Source organism: Prinia subflava, chromosome 1 (genome assembly GCF_021018805.1).
Source record: "Prinia subflava isolate CZ2003 ecotype Zambia chromosome 1, Cam_Psub_1.2, whole genome shotgun sequence".
NCBI lineage: Eukaryota > Metazoa > Chordata > Aves > Passeriformes > Cisticolidae > Prinia > Prinia subflava.
In genome coordinates, this window is record NC_086247.1 from 138,956,640 (window position 1) to 138,973,613 (window position 16,974).

The 16,974-nt window shown below is 42.4% G+C and overlaps 1 protein-coding gene across 2 annotated transcripts in view; it reads left to right on the forward strand.

Annotated features, from left to right (window-relative positions):
- The first annotated feature begins 448 nt into the window (after positions 1-448).
- SVIL (supervillin) overlaps positions 449-16,974 on the forward strand; it is a 133,617-nt gene continuing 117,091 nt past the window's right edge. For both annotated transcript variants that reach the window (XM_063414572.1, XM_063414583.1), the window contains exon 1: positions 449-518. The gene's annotated coding sequence lies outside the window, so the exon portion shown is untranslated. The remainder of the gene's footprint in view (positions 519-16,974) is intronic.

Sequence of the window (16,974 nt, forward strand, 5' to 3'; positions counted from 1 at the left end):
CTCCCAGCCCTTTGCTGCCCTGGAGCTCTCTCGTTGGCCCTGCTCTCCTCTGAGCAATTAAAGATTCTATTGGCCGGGCTCGGTGAAAGGGACCCAAAACGCCGCTCCCCGCCTCGCCGGGCGCGGCTCCTTTAAGGCGCGGAGCGGCGCCGGCGGGAGCGGGAACGGCAGCGGGAACGGGAACAGGAGCGGGTCCGGCCCGCTCCCGCTCCTCTCCAGTCGGTTCGGTTCGGTTCGGTTCGGTTCGGTTCGGTTCGGTTCGGTTCGGCCCGGCCCGGTCGGTGCCCGCGGGGCCGGGCGCTCCGCAGCCCCCGCCGCTCCCGGGCCGCCCCGCCCGCTCCGGGGGGCGCCGAGCCCCGGCCCCGCCCGGGCCCGCCCCGCGGCAGAGGGGGCCGCCCCCGCCCCCCGCGGCCGCGCCGCTCCCCCCGCCCCGCTCCGCCCCGCCGACCGGCCGGAGGCACGGACGGACTGACGGACGAGGCCGCCGGAGCAGCGGCTGCCCCGCCGCCGGGTGCGAGGTGAGTGGCGGCGGCCGCGCTCTGCCCGCGGGAGGGGAGCCCGCCCGGCGCTGCCCCGGGCACGGCCGCTGCCGCCGTGGCGGAGGCGCCGCGGGCTCCCCGCGCTCCCGGGCAGCGCCTTTGGTGGCGGCGGTGCCGCGGAAACTCGCCCGCGGCTGCCGCCGGGGCCGCGCTGTCACTGAGCTCGGGGCTCTCCGTGGGGCAGCCCGTGAGGATGCGGGCTCGCCCGGACTCCCCGCACGCCGCGGGGCACCTGCTCCGGGCCGGCTGCAGCCGGGGCCGCCGGCGGCGCGGGGCTCCGCGGGCACGGCTCGGCGCCCCGGGAGCAGCGAGCGGGGGGCGGCGCAGGGGCCGCTCCCAGTGGGGCTGAGAAGTGTTTGGAGGAGTTTTGCCTCTTCTTTCAGCTGGAAAAGCGAAGGCATCGGCGGCGGCAGCAGCGCGCACGTGTGATGTAAAGAAAGAGGGACTTTATGATGCTGGCTGGTTGCAGCTCAGCAGGATACCGGGAGAGGCGGACACAAGCAACAGGGCTTGTTGAGTGGTGCACGGAACCGCTCCGGGCCAGAGCCCCCGAGCTGGTTTGGAGAGACTGAGTACTCACCTTGGCTTAAATGGGTCACCAGTGGGGTTCCAGCTTGCCCCGACTTGCCCAAACTTCAGAAAACAATATGACGTTTAGAAAGGGGGGAAACATTAGGTATTGTGATTAATAGGAGAAAAATGAGTAGGATATGCTGATAGGTATCAGTGCAGTGCTTGTAGTGTTTTACATAGAGCGTGGATACCCAGTGCTGCAGAGCTGACTGTTTAATTAAACCTTTGCATCCATTCTACTCATAACACTTCATGAAGCCTGCTGGATCACAATAATGGATTAAGACTCTTTTAAGAGAGACTTAAGTGGTCTTTCGAAGACTGAGTGTACTCAAGTTTATTACTTGGCAGGGGGCAGCAGCATGAAGCCTGGGAATGAAAATAGGAAGAGAACATCACTCATTTAGTTTTGATATCGTGTCTTTGACAGTTGTATCATCATAGACTGATCCTAGCTCAGATAACATCTCATGTTTTGAAAAACATTACTCTTGTCCTGGTTGGTACCTACTGCTAGCTGTGCAAGCAGTCCCTCTGGTTTGGAATATGTTCTGAACAAGTCTGCTTGTTTTTATAATGGGCAAATGTGTTTCTGGAAGAGTAAACCAAACTGTATCATACTGAAAAATGTTCTCAGCCTGTAATATCTTAATCTTATGTGTTCAAAATGAAAACAAACAGCCACCGGAAGACTGAAACCACTCTTGACTGATTCACGTGCTAATGTGGTTTATGACAACAGAACTGTGTGCAGTGTTTCTGCACTGAGGTATCTTTACCTTAGGCCTGGAAGTGCAGCTCGAGGTGAGGATGTGCTGCCCGCTGACTCTGTGTAACCAGCAGAGGCAGAGGTCCAGCCTGAGTTTTCAGAGAAACAGCTCTGGTTTCTTTATGGTCCTTTTGGAGCCTTCATGAGATAGAAGTGCTTGTTCTGGAGCCTGGGAAGGAATAGTGGTAATGTTCCCTGCTCCTGAATCACAGGCTTGACAGCGGTTCTTGCCAAGAGATGTTCTTCCCTGGTGGGACATTGAGAGACTTGAGATGTCACCCTGTTTTTCTCTGCCCCCTGAGGCTGCAATAAAAAGGTTTCAGCCTGGTCCTTAAATACATGCAGTCATAGGTAATGGCATGGTGAGGTGAACTACAGTACTTTGCTCATTTTCAGTTCTGCTTTGTTTATCTGTGTGAAGGCTTTGTTAGATGTTACTAGCAAAGTGATGCAGCTAAAAGTTTGATTTGCTATCCTGATAGGAAATATGCTTCAGCTTTCACTTTAAAGTAGTTGAGTGTTAATTGTAATGCTTAAAGAGCTGTATCTAGCATGGGTGTGTGTGCTTGTAAGTTTATCTGGCCATGGTATCATTACTAACCTCTCTGATACAGGCAGGACCAAAGTGTCCATCCTGTGTAGAAACTTCTGCAGTCACCAGAGGAAAGTCATGGGCTTTTTCACAATAAAGCTCTGAACAAAATTCCTGTCTTCAGGTGAGTGTTAGCTCCTGCTAGGTGTGGCCTGACTGTATGCCCCTGGGGAAATCATTTCACGCCCTTTGTTTCCCTAGAAAATTTATAGTTTCCAACTGCACGGCTCGGTTCTGAGTGGATGCAAACCATGCTGACTCATATGCTGAACTGCAGCCTTGCTCCATATAAACACAAGCACACTTCTAAAATATTTAATTTGTAATGTCCTCTGTGGAGAGCTATCCCACAGCTACTGGCGTAATTCCCAGAAGCAGCAGATTCTGGGGTTCTGGGAGTTTCAAAGGCCATTGGTGCCCAGCAGGATAATCATCTGAACTAGTTTAGTGTAGTTTATCCTGGCACTGGGACAGTTCAAACTGAACAGGTATTTAATCTTGCTTAAAGCAAGCCTGCTTTGAACAATACGTGGTATGTGTATGAACGATCTGGAGCCTGTTGGGACATGGCTGTCAGGAGATCTACATGGAGGGAAATCTTTGTTATGGCAAGTACACTTTGGTGTATATGTACCTCCCAACAGTTTCTAAAACAACCTCTGTGGGCAGTTAATAGTAAAATCGGGAATAAGCTATTAGAATATTTATTTTCTTAGTTCCTCTCTGGCGAATACCAGTGGTAATTGTCTTGTGAAATACCCAAGTTTATATCCAGTGGTAAAATGCATGTTAAAAAAACCCTGAGAAGTACAGAAATATACTCTCATTCATGCATACAAAAATTCTCATTCTTTTAATTGAAAATAAGATACAGTCTATGATTTGGCTACAAAGGAGGAGAGTGGAACCAAAAAATTACTTCTAAGTACACTTATTCTCTGTACCTGCTAAGTACAGTACTGGAGTTTTAAGATAAGTATCTTTTCCTTTTAAGCAGTAATTAGTTCAGTGGAGACTAGTCAATAAAAAACTAGAGTTCTTTGCTTCTTTTGTGGGTTTTAAAATTTGGGTTTGTTTTTTTTTTTTGTTATTAATGTGAGCTTGGTTGAAAGAGTGACCCATTACGATAAGGTCAGGGAGTAATCTGGGAGAGGTTCAGTGCATGTTATGGATGGTCTAGATCAATCCCAGATCACTTGCTCAGGTGGGCTGACAGTGCATTACCTGTAATTGTTAAACACATCTGTTTGCTGAACTGTGCTCAGCTTTGCTGAGTCATAACTCATCTCAACATCCTGCGACATTTTAAGCTTCCATTCTTAATTTTTTATTTTGAGAACAAGATTCTAGAGACATTAAAGTAGTGGGATGTGCTCAAAACTGGGTAAGTCTGGTAGAAGTGGTTCCAAACCCTGGAGAAAACGCCCCTGGTGCCCTGGAGCTCACTGAGGGCCCCTGGGGACACAAACCATTTCTCCAATGCCACAGCACAGCAGCACTTGCATCCATGCACTGTCAGTGCAGCAGGAAAAGCAAGGCTGTGCTCTTACCTTTACAGATGGCAGGATTTGAAGGTAGTGTGCCTGTCACTTCTTTGACTGAGGAAGGATGCCTGGCATAGTCCTGTTTTGGTGCCAGTAACACCTTTTCTCTGAGTATGATTCAAGGCTCAATTTATTTTCCTTCTTTATTAATATGGAGATTTTCCTTACAAAAATGGCTTAATTCATCAATTAATTTCACTAGAAAGGCTTCTTTATCTGAAGTCTGAAGTTTAAGTTGTATGGATGTGGCATTTTGTTGCTTAAGTGTGCTGAGAAATATGCTTGCCATTAGCAGAGTCCCATTAGTTGTGAGGTATTCTTACAACCCATATTTCAAAATCTTTCTGTGTTGGCTGTTAGTGGCATTTTTCTTTGTAAAAGCAAAAAGAAGTCAAAAACCGTGTCTGCGTCGGTTATTGTTGCTATGACAGCTGTCTTTGTCCAGTTTTAACCATCCTATTCTGAGTAGCCCTGTCTGGGGTTGTAACATCAATGGCTACGTGCAGGGGAAGCAGGAGTGGAGGTCTTTCAATGCTGTCTCTTTCTCTCAGTCAAAAAATATTTCTTTTGAGTTACACTAGTTTTAATTGGGATGCAATGAGTGGAAGCATTCCATTACTGACTCTGTTTTGGTGCCTGGCATAATTAGGACTTGATATGATTATGATATAAATTAGTAGCCAGTTCCTTAGCACTATTTCATCATGGTTTGTCTTGAGCAAGGCAGATGGTACCGCTGATACTGGGCTTCTGAGGCTTGAAAACCGGGAAGATCACTTGAAATAAGGTGATGCAATTTTTGTACCGGGTAACATTCAGCATTATGTCTTCTTGGGATGGCAATTGTGAAACAAGCGAGAGTTCCTTGCAACATGCTATCAGTTACTGCAGAAACAGGCACAAAATAAGGGCCACCCCTCTGTCTAGGTGAGCAGTGAGTGCCAACTTAATTTTACACCGAGGTGCAACACCAGTGTAAAAAGAGATGTGAAACAGCCCGTGTTTATTCAAACCCTCCTTTCTAGCATACTCAATGTCTTCCTCTGAAGTGGAAAGCTGACTGCTGTGTGGTCAGAGTCTATATTAAGAGTTTGTAAATGGCTGTCTTCCTAACTCTAGCTGGAAAATACTGTCATGTGAGAAGTTTTTTTGTAAGTTAGATGGCAACCTGTTGGTCTGAGTAACACATTGTTGGAAACTGTTGGTGGTAAAGTAGCAGCAGCTTGGAAAGCTCTGTCCAGCCTTGTTTTAGAGGGTAACTTCTAATACAGAATCTTGTACAGTTTAGTCCAGTTGGAGGGTCAGCTGTCTTATTTTGGAGCTCAGACTGCTGCCTTTTAAGAAGAAAGCCGTATTTTGTGACTATGAACTCCTTTTTATCTGCTTGCTGTGCCTTGTTCTGAGGGAAGGAGCAGCTGTAGTCCATTCACCAGACCTGCATTTGGCTGTTGCTGCCATTGTGTTGTGTGTAAACATGTACCATTATTTTGGATCATATAGCAGCTTGTTCAAAAGGGTCTCGCATTCCCCAGCTGTTCTGCAACTTTTCCATCTCTGAGCTTGCCAGCTGCTTAATACAGGCAACTGTAGCTGCATTTGTTTCTCTGGTGTTAAGTATTAGTGGAGATAAAATTGACTTGTTAAATGTTAGGTGCTGTGAGCCCCTCTCCTGCTTCCAATGAAATTAATAGTAGCCTATCCTTACCACATTGAAGTTGTTAGAAGTTTTCTTTGTCAATAGTTGAATATATTGCATAAAAATCTTTGTTTTGTAGATTTGAAACAAATACGAAATACAATTGTGTTTACATGTATACACAGCCACAGACTGTAGCAGTAACTAATCCGAAAAGAACTGGGTTACAAAAAGGTGTCCCTTAAAGCCATGTCAACAGCTCATTTGTTTAACCACTTCTGTGAACAATGTTCAGTTTTACAAGGCAGCCTGTGCTCTCTTGTCAGCCAACCCTTTTGTTTTCTGAATCTGGGAACTTTTGTTTCAGTGGCAGGCTGGATGTCAAGGAAGGAGCAGGGGCTCTGCAATGTCCTGTACCTGCACTAAGTGCTCGGTCCAGGTGAGGAACCACAGGCTGAGACCTGCCTTTTTCAGCCTGCTCCCCCTGCCATGAAAATGATAGGAAATGTCTGGAAAATGTTTTGTGTGACTGAACTCCTCTTTACTGCAGCTTTGAATCCATAGCTATCAGCCTGGAGATACACAAATTAAAAGTCAGAGTAAATTCAAGCTCCTTTAAAAAAAGGGATATAATTCTGTTCATGACTAAACTCACTGTTCTAACCACTTAACCTGTTCTGTAATGTCAGTTTAAAACTTGGGGTGAGGAGGAGTGTATCCTTGGTTGCTGCAAGAGACTGCTAAAGATAGTGATAAAGCAAAGTTTTCAGAGGCTTGAGCTGGTGCCATTAATTAGTATTCCTTACTCCCATACAAGGGGATAAATCAGGTATTCACTTGAAATCACATTTAATGCAGTTTGTATTTGAAAAATGTAAATGTGTTTTTTCATGGTTTTGCTGTTTGATTCAAGGTGCAGGAGACTGGAGGGGAATTACTTGTGCATTCTTGTTCCTGATAGCAGGAAAGCCTGCCTCTGCCCCAGGGTGCAAGTTACCCATTGTAACTGGCCTGAATACCCCATTATTCAAAGAGGAAATTTCCAGGTGACTGAAGATACATTCCTTTTTTCCCCCCTTTCACCAGGCCTGCTCTATCCTTGCTGGTTACAGCTTTCATGTTCATGTTAAACATCAACACTACCTAAATTATTCTAGGATGACTCTGACTTCATAATAGAGCCTTGACCTGTAAAAACAGAAGCAAAACCATAAAAAAGTCTCTTGATTTAAGGTAGCATATTGCAGGATCTGTCAAACCTCCAAATAGCTGAGAATTTGAACTTTTCCATTCTAATGCTAGTGTTTTAAAAGAAGTTGGAACACTATTGGGCTAGATGTTAATTTTTCAAAGTCAGTGTTGGAGTGCTAAATCATTATTTGTCTGAAATCACAGTAGAAATACAGGCTTACAGTTTGATATGATCATACTAGGTACATAATTATGCTAGCTGAGCAGAGTCATAGATACTAGATTCAAATATCTAGTTAACTCAGAAAACTTAGAAATGAGTGCATGTTCTGGATTTAATAATTACATGTATGAACAGATCTTTAGAAAACAGGTAATGGGGGTTCTCTTTCAGAACAGCAGATTGACCACACTTCAAAAATAGAGGAAGACAACCAAGTGTGATACTGAGGGCATGGAGAGAGGGGTAGGGAATGGAGAAGGAACTTCTGTCATAGAGAAAGTTAGGGAGAGGATCTTAACATTTTATTTTTTTCAAGTGCTGCTGGTTAATTCATAAACGCTTTTGGAATGAGTTTAGGGAATGGCCATAGAGGAGATTGGGAGAAGTGGATTTGGGGAGGTAAGAAAGTAAGGAAGTGTTGGTTTGTCATTGGTTGAACAGAGGAGGAAGACAGTATCTGATTAATAAATAGTGTTCAGTTATTGAAGGCTTTAGGAGAAATAAATATTTCTTTCAGAACATGGTGGGAAGTGAAGTGAAAAGACTTTAAATGGTCTTAAATTGCTTAAACATGTTTAAAATAATAGAGGGGGGAAAAGAAGGGATTACCCTCTCACCCACCTCCAAAGACTGTTTTTAATGAAGTTGGTGGGAGTTTTGGGAAGGCATAAAAATAAAGCATTTGAGAAAGCTTTTTGTTAGGTGTTTTTCTTTCTTTCTCTGAAATGAAAGGTTCTGCCAGTGTTTTTAACTTGGCTTAAATTTGCTCCATCCTCTACAGGGGAAAATATTTATTTTAAAGTTTCCTCTAAACTTAAATTGGCTTCCCAGCCAATTTACAGACACGTCTGTCTGTGTAATACCTTCCAACTCCAGGAAAGCTGAAAACTCTAAGGCTTAATGAAGGAAGAGACCTTGTTGATTGCACAGGAGAGCAGCATTTCCAACAGCAGAAAAATTGCTGTTCTGAAAATGTAGCTTGAATTAATCCCTTCTATCTTTGTTTCCTTTTGCTGTTGTTAATGATTTCCTTTGCTCAGCTAGTGGTAAGTGCCATTGTGCCTCGCTCACTCCACTGATTCTTCCACTGCTCTCTGGGACTAAAATTTATAGTATGTGTCAATTTAAAGACAGAAATAGAGCAGTGGCAGATAGAGCTTCTTCAGTAAGCTGCAAGTTTATGAGAGTTATGATCTTTAATGTTGGCACTTAAAGTTATTTCTCTCCAGGGTGGTCATTGCAGCTCTTAGTGTGGGTTGTCCTGCACACTGATGAGTTTGGGTGCCTGTTATCTCCCAGGCTGTGTGGCTGAAGTCTCTGCCCTCTGTATAGGTTATCAGCCATGTGCACAGCTCCCCTGAGACCACACAAAGTTGACTCTATCACTGGAAAGATTCAAGGCTTTGAAAGAAGGTTGCTTAAGCAAAATTTGCAATAATGAACAAAATTACAAAAAGAAAAACCCGTATTTACTTAGGTAATGTGTCAGTAAGGATCTGGCTTAGCTAGGCTCTGTTGTTAGGGTTGCCTGTTGCAGCTGCTTGAGTTCTGGATGCTTTGCCTTGTATGTGTGCTGCGAGTGAGGCTGTGCTCTCCTCTGTAATCAGCATTTACGTGTAAAGTGCTGAAAAGTACCAGCACTGCTGCTTCTGCTCCACCTTACTCCACAAAACTACTTAGCTGAGGTATTCCTGTTCAGATCATGCTGTTGGCTTTAGGCTTAAACTGCCTTAGTCAGAGTCTTCTGTCATTTGTGGTTTAAAGTATATGCTGTGACAAATATTACTTCAAAGGAGTTTGTACAAAACTTGACCCTTGCAGAGCTCAGAGAGTAAAGACTCTCCAGAACTTTATAAACACCCTGACCATGGAATTGCATCAAACCTCTTCTGGATGCTCCCCCCGTGCCTGTCCTCTTCCTTCCTGTTGTATTGCAGAGTGCCAATAGTTGACAGGCAGGGGATTTGTTTTTCCTGAAATGCACTTGTTTGTCTTGTCTCCATAATATTTGTTGCATGCCTGACTCAACAACTTGCATGCAAATGCCTATTTTTGTACTGATTTTGTGGGTTGGCAACAAAGTAATTGTGGCTTCCTACTGCAAGCAGAAGCCTGGTGTATGGAACTGAGTTGTTTATATGGATTCCTGGTATGGAATGCAAGTTTAATTCCTTTAGCTTGAAATTAAATTGTGTTGCATAAAATTAACTTTGAATTTAAGTGGCACTGAACCCAGCTAAACAATTTTCTAGGGCTTTACTTTAATAAAAGCAAACTATAACATAGCTAACTACTGCTAGGGATGCATTTCAGGTTCTTAAAATTTGTGGTTTAAGAGGGGAATGCTCAGCTTATACTTCTGTAATAAACTTCATGTCTGAAGTGCACTGTGTGGTGTACCCTGCTGGGATAGTACAGCCACAGATAACTTGAAGGGATTTGTGTGGGCAGGGAGAAGGCAGATGAAACATTCCAGGTGAGATATAAATTTCCATGGCCTGGTTTGGGAACCTAACCTGCCTTACAGTAAGAGATAAAGAGCTGTGAAAAAGAAGTTACCAATGATTTTGTTTCATCTGCCCTGCTGTTAGAGGACCTTTTAAGGACCTTTCTACATCTTAGCAGCCTTTTAAAAGAAATCTTTAAAGCAACATTTGGTTGAACATGCTTTTTCTGGATTCCCAGGAGGTGCCTGCCATCAAGGAGCTGCTGACATCAAAAGCAAAACCCCAAAAGGCCCATATATGTGTGTGAAGTAAGGAAACCGGGAAGGAGAGTGGTTTTGTGCTGAACTTCAGCTGAAAGATCTTCCCAAATACAATAAAGAAATGGAGCACCTCCATTACTGCCTTCAAAAATTATGATGACTTGTGACATTCCTAGAACAACATACAAATGAAGACCGTGTCCTTCCAGTAAAACAAATGTTACTTCATTAAATGTTTCTTATGCAAAGACCAATATGAGAACTTACAATCATGCCAGTCACTTCTGAAACAAAGCAAGTAATCTTGGCATTACAGAGGTTCATTTCTTGAGGAAGCCCTGAAAAAACTTTTTCCATGAACATGTTGGTATGAATTGGCATTCTTCCTCGCACAGGAAACCACAAATTCTTACTGCGGAAAACTTCTAACTCTTGTAAAACAGTCATTAGTTTTGTGTATTAAATGTTCAGAATGTTCTAGGGTTTTTTTTTTCATGTGGTCCCTGGAGAGCTGCTCTCAGAAATGCTACTCTTTCAATAAACAGAAGATCACTTGCTCAAATGTTTCCAGTCACTTGTAGTCCCTGTGCATGCTGCTGGGGCTTGGATGCTTCTCAAATGCCTACAAGCCTGAGACCATCTTTATTGCTCAATTATTTTTACCCCCTCAAGTCTGACAGTTGCAGCAACTGAACATGATCCCTGTATTAAATAGAGCAATGTGTTTGATGAGCTGCTTTGTTAGGGTTTCTGAAACTTGTGCACTTGAAATGGCCTTTGGTGCTGGGGCAGCTCCCGGAGCAGCGTCCCTCAGTGCACACACACACTCTGTGCTTGTGTGCACTCCTGTGTGCAATGGCTGTGTGACTTGTACACTTCTGGGATGTGATGTGTACTATAGGCTGGGAGCTGAAGTTTCAGATGACTGGGAAAATTACTTCTGTGACTTCACTGAGCATCCCTCCTTTTCTTTATGCTAGTCTTTTTCAGCATTTTCCTCTTTTTTATTTTTTAACAAATCCCTATTCTGGATTGGGTATGCAAACTATGATCAAACTGCACATGAAGTAAAACCATTTCTTAACTGAGTTTTCCTTTGTTTTTCAAATACACTATCAAGAGTAGAACTCAAATTAGACAGCATATTCTTTTTATTTTTTTTAATAACAGAAGAAAGGACAATGGGTGAGGATGTAGCAAATCACATAAGCTAACAGTTATAAAAGATTTTGTTGTTTTGGGGTTTTTTTCTGCAGTACAGGCTACTTGTTTGAAACAGGTTTATCATATCTTCATCAATGTTTTATGGTTTCTACTATTTTGGAGTGTTAGCTGTGTTCTCAAGCACTGGAACGTTACTGCTGCTATTTAAGGCAGGACATCTGTCATGATGTGTCTAGAGTCTGATTTCCCCAAGCCTGAACAATTCTTGCCTTTATGCTCTACCTATGTAGCCTTTGCTCTTTCTACAACCTAAAAATAACATAGAAATTAAACAACTCATTGAAAGTCTGTAATTTCTGAGAGCAGCATCTTGCCAGTAGCTATGTCTTGTGTCATCTGGACAATGTTGGCAGAGTTTTAAGAATTGGCTAAACTAGGCCAAATTAACTTTTCTTTCTGGTCAGGTGTAACTTTCTGTACTGGAAGGATGTGCACAAGATAAATGCGTGCTTCTCACAAAGAGTGTTAATGCTGCACACACCCAGCCCCAGCAGCATCCTCCTGGTGTCCCACCCTCCGTTTCCTCCCTTGCTTCTGGAAGTCATGGCTTGCACATCGATTTCCTTGGAATCTGGGACTTTTCCCTTCCAGTAGCCTCACTGTTAGCTGCTCTCTTAACTCTGGTTTGTGTCCCAACAGCTGCTCAGTTTGCAGACTTTTATTGGAAGTACTTTGTACAATATTATTACAGTATTACCAAGTATTCTGTGCACAGGATAATGAGGCTACTTTGTGGAGCCTCAGAACTCTTCTGTAGAATGGGCAGACTCATTTAATCTAGAGAAATGATTCCCCTTCTCCCACTGAAGCTCTACTCTGAAAACTTTGTTCTAGAGACAGTTTTAATGAGCTTTGAAACCTGTATCCCAGTTTTCAGAACAACCCCTTTATGTCTGTGGCCTTGCAATAATGCCGTTTTGGGGATGAAATTTTATTTCTCTTAACAGCTCTCCTCCCATTTCCCGCTCTCCTTCCTGCTCCCAGCCGTATGCATGTGCTGATTATTCTGGGGTGGTTCTAGTCCACCCCTTCAACTTTGCAAGCTGCTTGATCTCAGGTTTTGGTTGCTGGATCAGCAGATCTGTGTCTGCTGTTAGTGAACCAAGGAAGGTCTCAGACCTCCAAGGCATGTGGGAGGTGGTGCAGCAGGGACAGTGTCAGACAGGACAAAAAATATGTTCTCGGCACAGTTCACTTTGCCTAACATGGATCTGTAGATGAACATGAGTTTTCTGATGGCACCTCTCAGTTCTGATTTGACAAAAGCTTTCAAAAGGAACCTTGAAACAGTGTTTAACTGAAGCTTAAAATGCTGGAATTGGATTTTTTTTTTCCTTTGTGTTTGTAGCTCCTATACCGCTCTATGTTTTTACATGTTGTTTGTTTAAAGGAAGTTTTGCACTTCCCAGGGAAGATTGCAGCTGGGAAAGGCCTGAAACTATTGCAGTTTCTTGGCTCTGTTGGATTGTAACTATCTATGACTCTTACTAACCTAAAAGTGCAGATGCTTTATTGTTCATCAGATTGTAAAAATACTATGAGACCATCCAGCATCTTTTAAAATTAGTCTGAGTTACAGCAGTTTGCATTTAGAATGGTTATGGTGACAGCATGTCTCTTTGTACTGGTGGAGAGAATTAAAGAGAGTGGGGAATAAAAGCTAAGGAGTAAGGAGATTTGAAATAACTGTACATGGGTCAATGCAAACAACACAGAAAGTTTTGGGAAGCTTTTTTAAACTCGGACTGAGTACTTAAAGGTTTACTGGAGAGTAATACATGCTATTGAACCTGATGGCTTTGGCTTGTGATCACCAGTGAAGGCCTGCTTTTTCAACTAGTTTTGCAACTGGGAATTTACTTTGGCACAAGGAAGATAAGTTTCTTATTTGAGTTAGCAGAATACAAGTGTCTGGTTGGAAACATTCCCAGCAATGATCTGATTCCTAGCCTTTTCTGTAACTGCTCAAGAGTGCCACCAATGCATATTTGGGCACAAAATAATTATGACAACTTGCATAAACTGCAGGATATTTTAATGTCTCAAAACCATTTTAATATAGGGTACAAGCTGGTCATTTATAAACTCTGGCTTGAAACAAAGTAATCAGATTTAACAGGACAGCTTGGTGGATGGTCAGTCCCAGGTGTCCTGGCTTCCTAGAAAGTACCAGCCGAGTTTATCAGAACTCTTGCTTCTGCCTGCTGACTTCATGTCACCCCAGGTACAGCCTGGTGAACCGACTGCCAGCCACTGGCCCTGCACACCTTCCTCACAGCACAAGGGTCCTGTGACTGAAGACAGCATCTCCCAGACCAAGATCTCCAGATTACTGCTGGGCTTCCTTTAGAAAGGACACCTGAGCTGCCTCTGTTGCTTGCTGCAGGTGTTGAGTTGCTCCAGTGTTTTAGAGGAGGCTGTGCTGCACTATCAGTATATTCTCCAGGCTAATTTATATATACATTTTTAACCAAAACAAAAGAAGGCCCTATATTCTTTGACATCATAAGAAACCTTTTCCTTGTTACAGAGGGTTGAATTGAAGTATTTGGGGTAAAGAAAAAAAAACCACCTCAAACAACAAACCAGCAAACCAAAACAATTTGGTTTCTCACTTCATTCTGGCAGTAGGTGCACATCCAGTGTGTGAAGGGAAGACTCATGACTCTGTTAAGGTCCAGATGTGAGAGGGTGTTCTGCATTACAGGTAGATGAAATAAATTTCAGAGCCATCTGGCAGTGAGCAGAGTGCAACTGCTTGACTGCTTTGAACTTCACTTGTATAAATGAACCTCTTCACAGGTTTCCTTTTGAGGAGTGTCCTGAAAAACATTCTCATTAGATTTTTTTTTTTAATTTTTGTTTTTACATTTTTGTCTGGTGATCTTATTGTCCAAAATACTGAATAATTCGGATCTGAGGTTTAGATTCAAAGTTAATATATCTCCATAGCAAAGTCCATGTTGTTCAGAGATGTTGCTGTGTTAATTGTTAACAAAGCTGCTCTCGCTGCTCAGCTGAGCTGCAGGGTTTGTTAGCTGAGCACTGCTTGTAGCCCTGTTGTTTAAGTGCTATTTTTGATGTCTCACAGCACTGACATGTGTAACTTGATTGATGTGACATGGAGGAGCCTTATCCTGAAATGTGCTTCTGGAACTTAGTTGGAACTGTTCAGATTATTCTGAAAAATACTACTTTATATTTTCTCCAGGGTTAATTGCACCATTGGTTCAATTCATTCTATTTAAATAATATACTTACTTTGATCTTTGAGCACAAGATCAAAGATTTTATTTGGTTGTTCATGGCAACCTGTGTAATGTGTGGTTTGTGTTTGGGTTTGGATTTTGTTTTTTTTAAATCCTCTTAGTATCTTCTGTATTCAGTACTGTTGTTTGGAACAAGGCTTTATTTGTGTGTGCATCTGATTCACAAGATTCACTGTTGCATTTCGGGTGTCTTTGGAGTCTTGCTTCATTTTATCTACTGCCTTTGCTTTGTTTCTGTTTCTTTCTTGTGTGGTACTACCCATTTCCAAGATCTTGGAATTGCAGCTTTCTTTCTCATATATAGGCAAGTCTTCTGTCTTGTTCCATGGCTCAGTGAAGAAATCTCAGTTGTTGCTGAGGAAGCTTGAGGGGCTTTGAGGTGTTGCAGATCAGAAGACCATTGTAGTTCTGTAAGAGTTCCTCTGTTCTCCACTGGGGTCACTAACAGAGCATTTTTGAAAATTCACAGAGGTGAATGGAAGTGCAGTGGGCTACATGAATCCAAAATGCCCTCATCATGTTATTTTGTTTGAATTTTTTTTTTTAAATTTTAGGAATTCTTATTGAATTTATTTTAAATGAAATTAGTTCTGTTAATAAGGGAGTTGTTTTCAGTCATGCTGTCACAAGATGCTTAAGTCCTGGAGATAAATGTAAACAGGGGGATGTCTTGAATACGTTGTAAAGAGATGATCTGAATGGATCAGTGCATGACCTACTGGTTAAGGATCATGCATGATCAGTCATGTCTTTCTGACTTGTCTGGAGAAACCAAATGTTTAATGTTCCTTCCACTTCTGAATCTTTATAGAGACTGTAGTTAGCAGTGACTGTTGCCTCTGTAGGAAATTCAGCTGCTTCTATTTTGGATTTTATGGTCTTCTTTCTATCACTAGTCGATTCTTGGGTATTTGGGAAGTTTCTTTGGTGTGTGTTCCTCCTTAACTCGCTCCAAAGACTTCATTGCTAGACACCAGCCACATCCAGTTGATCCAAGCAGTCCCAACAGCTGGGATAACTTATTTTCTTTTGGAGTTGGGTGATGTGCATTTTAGGATGATGCATAATAACCTAACCAGGAGAAATGCCTGTGGAAAAAAGAAGAGGAAAACAGGATTCCTAATTATGTGACCTCTTATTAGCTTTAGGGAAAGGGTTGCTGGAAGGCAGGTATATTTTAAGGGACTTCTTTTTTATTATGAGTCTGCACAGCTTAAATTCTCATTTAGCACTTCAACCTTTGCCTGAGCTCCACCAAATCTTCTCCTTTAGCCATAGTGACAGTATCTTTCTTTTCTGGCCAAAAAAAAGAGGCACACACATTTTAATATGCCATTTTTTTTGCCCACCGCCAGAGTGAGGAAGTAGTGTGAGTTTGGAAGGAGGACATGAGTTATGTGAATGATGTTGTCTCAACAAATTTTGTCTGTGTAGGTAAAGACCCAACGGGAGTTAAAAAAAACTCCAGCAGAACGCTTTTTGAGAGTTTTGAAAGCAGACTAATTTGTTTTTGAGACCAGACTAATCTGAAGTACTTGATGTTCAAAACTATACACTTATTATATGTAGAACTGCCTATTTAAAGATTTTTTTCCCCCTTAATGCTTGAACTGGAGAAATGGACACCTGTCTCTCTTTGGATAAGTGCTGCCAAGTTCAAAGCTGTAAGTGGTTTTTGTGATGAACTGGAATTTCAGAGGTGACACTGCTGTCAACTCTTGCCTCTGTCCTTGAATGCAACAACTCTACTCCTCAGTGGTGCTACAGCAAACATTTGTGATCACTTCTTGGCATGTAAGAAGTTCAGCATCTTTAAAGCAATGAACACTTCATGCTGCTGATGGCTTTGGAGTAACTAATTTAAGTGGAAACTGAGCCGTTCCTTACTAAAAATGTGCTCCAGATTGTGTTTGTAAACATTCTAGAGATTAATTGATCCATCTGATTTTCAGTATTTCTCATATATTTCAGGGAGATAGTAAAGTATCAAAACTGATGTGAAATTGATTTGAGAAAGAGAACAGACTGGCTTGAAGGAATGTCTGTCTAGTCCTTTGTGCCTCGTATTAACCCTGAAACTTATGTACTGGGTATGCCATAGACTTCAATTACAATAAGGAGATAACACGGCAGAAAAATGAGTCAGAGAAGTGAGGTTATCTAAGAAAATCAAAAAAATTTACCTTGTAATAATGAATAATTGAATGTATGGGTTTTTTTGAAGAGGTGGGTAAGAACTGCAATCTGCATAATGTGTTCTAAAGGAAAAAAATGCTGTTGTTATGAAGTCAGAACCTGCAAATGTCTCTGAGTCTGAAGAAATGTTTCAAAAATTCATTTTGAGGACTTGCAAGACAATCTAATAAGCGTGTGTGGAAATCTGCTCCATAGTACTATTAGGTTGGCAGGAGACATTGGTTTACATACTAATAAAATATCACTTTCATGAGTGTTGCTACTCAACAAGACTAAGAACATTATAATTTGGTTTTACAGCCCTTTCAGAAGATGTTCTGCATAATTGATGCCCCTGCCAAAGGAGCCAAGAGAGGCATTGTAATGGTACCATGTCTGATGTCACATTTTAGTTGTTAAAGAGCTATTAAATAATGAAACCTTTAAATCTAAGATCATATTTCATTTTGGCTAAAACTGGCATTTATTTAATTACACTTGTGCTTCATTTCTGGGGGGTTTATGGGGAAAG